Consider the following 4,574-nt stretch of genomic DNA (forward strand, 5'->3'; position numbering starts at 1 on the left):
GTAGATAAAATCTGAGCATGCGCGGATTGATCTGCGCATGCGCAGATAAAGGTCACTTGTACAAAATTGTAAAACCCACTGAGACTAATACTGGATACATGCTCACGAAAGTTATGTAATCATTATTCATGCATGCATCTGTGATGCATTCTATTGAAGACAGGAGGAAGTAATCTTTTCAAAGAATCACCTCCATGACTTTAGCTGTGCTTATTCCAAAAGGCACAGAGTTGGATTTATCTATGTTTAAAAGAGATGTGGATATTTGGGGTCATACACTATGAACATGACGGACAAAGAAAGAGGACAAAATATACAGTTCCTCAGGTAGACAAAGGAACATCCCTTCACTGCTATTATGTAAAAATGTGTAGAACAGGTTATTTTTTGCATAATAGCAGTGAAGGGATGTTCCTTTGTCTACCTGACGAACTGTATATTTTGTCCTCTTTCTTTGTCCGTCATATTCATAGTGATATGACTCATGTGCTAACTACGAACTAGTCTATTAATTTACTTACACCTGGTATTCACCCAGTCTTGCACCAGAGAGAGCTACGTGGACACACCACACACCCATTTATTTTTCACCAGCTTCCCTGCAGAGTGGACTGCTATAAGTACAGTTTTTTCCCCCGAGTTATTCCCATATGGAACAGACTCCCAGCAGTAGCTGTAACATCTAGCTCGATTGCTGGTTTTCAGACCTCCGCAGTCCCGTCCATCATAGCCATGATGGGCATGCCCACCAGGGCCCTGTAGGGAGGGAAGCCATGAAGCCGACATTAATGTTCTCACCAGATGCACCCTACTTCTTCGTACTCTCCAGTTTACATGTCTTCTTCTGCACAATGTCTGGCTTCTTTTACTTGCACGCATCACGCACTCACACACTACCACTATTACTCCACCCTGGACAGCTGTCAACGTAGCTTTTTGGGTGCAACAAATTCAAGATTCAAGATTCAAGATGCTTTAATATGCAAGTAAAGAGAGCGCGATGGTGTACCAAGGCTTCAACCATGCTGCAATGCACAGCTTGGGAGAAGCACTTCACATAAATCACACAATAATATGTACTGGGAGTAACGTTTTCCAACTGAATATTCGAACTAGCATACCTTGTGTTCACATAACATTGAATCAAGTAACAGTACGAATACGTATTAAAGTTTCTTTTTAAATCTTTTCCGATAAAGTAGCAGTTTGGTCTCGGTGGGACCTTCCAATTGTCACGTGAGTGACTTTTTATTAAATTATTCAAGCTGCTAACTTATCAGAAACCACAACAGAACACAGTTGTATAGAGGTATAGTAAAGTTTTAATCTTCAGCCTTCAAATCGTGGCGTTCAAGATCAACAGAACATAAACAATTTACAAGCACATAACTTTAGTACAGGGTAGATTCCATTTGGTGAGTCCCTCACAGCTCCGGGTCGATTGGCCAGTCTCTAGACTTGGTAGACGTCCCCGTCGACTTGGCAGCTCATTTCTGTAAAATGTCTCTGTCGCTGACTCCCCGCTCCTTGATCACGAATAACGTGCAGGCCGAGCTCCTTATTGACGAGTATCCAATACTTCAATCGAAAACATGGCAGATTGGGCTTGCATCTCGCCCCGACGTGGAGATCTCTCTGAAGAAAAAGTTTAGATCTGCTGCCTTACTAAAAATCTACCTCGTGCATAACGTCAGCACCGTAGCACTGACATGAATGGTTCTGACCATTATTCCTCATTAAGCAACCTCCCTTTACCCTTTCCTTGCCCGGGACCTTAAAGTAGATATTCATTGATTTTAAAAACTAACTTTATTTTCATTATTGCAAAGTTGAAACTTTGATTAGACAAGGTTATCAAAATTCAATCCTTGGAAATATTCGAAGTAAGGATTATTATAAATTACAAAACGTTTAAATACAGCCCCGACATAGCACCTGAAGAGCTGTCCGAACGCTGCTGAGATGTGTGAGAACACAGGATGGACATGATTTGCACAAGCAGATGATGTCCCATGACATCTCACACATTTTCAGTGCCTGTTTTTTTTATCTTCTCTTGAGTTCTTTCTCTTCACTACCGTCAGGCTAAATGTATAATATATTGCCTCACTCTAAACCCCACGCATGGTTTTATTTTGATGACAAATGCAGCGATACAAAAATAAAGGAATCTGTTGCTTGTAAACAAAATAAGACGCCATTGTTTATTCAGCTGCACACACCGCGGTATGTTTGGCGTTTCAAGAGGGAACGAATGCCGTCCTTAATATCCTTCCGATTTCCAATTTGAAAGTCTGGTTTCTTTGATTGTTAATTAACCACTATCCTTTGTATTTACAAACAAAAGATTTTAGTTATCAGAATCGGTTTCATATCCCCTTTTGAATGGTTTGAAATGGCATCACATTAAACTCATTATAATTTGAGAAATAATAGCTTTGCAATTATGTTCATTCTTTATGGGATTTCGTCTGCTAGGGCAGTATTTGGTCCATTATGTGACGTCATTAAAAAAAAAATTTAAAAAATCGTTATTTTTTTCTGGCGAATCTCTCGTATATCCCAGATGCTATGGAGGTGGTTGTATTTGTATTTTTATAGATTACCCGATATGTGGTTGACCTAAAACTTGTACGATGGCCATCTGTTAGCTTACCAGTTTCCACTTTAACATCCCAACTTCCCAGGCAGTGGCGTACGCAGGATTTTGTCAAGGGAGGGAGTTTTAACATTTTGAAATCGGGCCAAAAATTTCGCAACGACTCAGCCAGCCACTGAATAAGCGGGGGGGGGGGGGGGGGGGGGGGGGGGGGGGGGGGGTAAGAGGACATATATATATATATTTGTTTTGGTCCCACAAATTTCGCAACGACTCAGCCAGCCCCTGAATAAGCGGGGGGGGGGGGGGGGGTAGGGGGTAAGAGGACATATTTTTTTAGGTCGTCCATTAGGATTTTTTTTTTTATACACATACAAAACTGAAAGGGGGGTTTAACCCCCCCCCCCCCCCCTGCGTACGCGCCTGCTCCCAGGTATGCAAGATATTTATATTTATATTTACATTAAATAGGCAACCAAAATCATGCAATAACTAAAAACCCATACACTGAGTGTCTTAAATGCAAATGTATGCAATAATGCATCCCACGTTTGACTACCTCAAACTGACCTATGAGTAGCACATTCCTACCAGTGCTTAAACAAACAAAAATTCCTTCTCACCTGGAAAAAATTCCTTTCATGACATAAAGTAACAAGCACTGTTCACAGAAAGAAGTCCATGAGACTACACAAGCTTGTGGCGTACAAATCAGGCCTCACTTTGTCCAGCTGTTACTTCTCATATTTAGAATATGAAGACAATGAAGAGCCATGCTTTTCAGGGAACCTTTTCTCCCTGATGTTCTTCCGAACTTGCAAAATAGCAATGAAAACGCTCACACATTATTTTCATCTCTCCCCAGGACTCCATCTCCCCTAGTTTAAGTGAGAATATTCATTTCCATTATACAATAATCTAGACTATGAATAGAGGATCAACCTAACCCATACGCTAGTAAGCAGTTTTTGGAGGCTCTTTGTTATGATTTTTGTTGTTGTTAAAACAAAACTTACAATTTTTGATGGAGTTGATCTTTTCACCTGTATGCCTATCATACTGAAACTAAAGAAGAAGAGCAATCGGGTATCTTTTATCCCACCTTCATCAATACTGATGTTTAAACTTGTAAAAAGAATATTAATTACTATTCTAAAGAAAACGAGATTATAGCAACTGTAATTTATATATTTACAAACAATAAACATTAATATTCAGTCTCTGTTCACATGTTTAATAGTTAATATCAAAATAAATTTTCTTTATCATAATTAATTTTGTGGTAAAAGGTGAATTCTTATAATATTATAATTTTAAGAGCATTTTTAGAAAACTATCTCTTTATACTATCTCATGCTATTTTCCTTTGTCTTTATCTTTCACATTCTCACACTTTTTTCGCAATGCGAATGGGGGTACGTGCCCCCCCCCCCCTTCCCTCCCACAACGTAGCTACGCCACCGGGTACGTCAAATACGCCTGAATGTTTTTCTGCGATTGCAAAATGATCACCATGGTCATAGTGAATCTCTATTTAACTTTTAGATCGTGAATAATTGAGGACATCAATTACATTTTGTTTTAATGTCAGTATTTCTATTAATATTGTGTACACGTTCAAAACTTGTTATATTTTGTATATATTGTAACGCTGAAATGTAATTTTATTTGTATGTTTTGCAGAATGAAATCAATTTTATTCAATTCAATCATGATCATATCTCTCTTTAATTTTCAGATCTACATGATTATAAACAAAGACGTTTTTGCTCGGCCTTTATCATGGACATCGTTAATTAATGCCATTCTACAAAGGTAATGTATATTACAAGAGATAATTCTCAGTCTGGGGGTTAATTTTTCGGGGGTAATTGACTTTAGGGGGGGGGGGGTATTGTTCTCGGGGGTAATTCTCCGGGGGGGTATTTTCCGGTGGGTAGTTGTCCTCTGGAGGTAATTTTTCAGGGGGGTGATT

The sequence above is a fragment of the Strongylocentrotus purpuratus genome, unplaced genomic scaffold, assembly GCF_000002235.5.
Source record: "Strongylocentrotus purpuratus isolate Spur 01 unplaced genomic scaffold, Spur_5.0 spur5_scaffold_19, whole genome shotgun sequence".
NCBI lineage: Eukaryota > Metazoa > Echinodermata > Echinoidea > Camarodonta > Strongylocentrotidae > Strongylocentrotus > Strongylocentrotus purpuratus.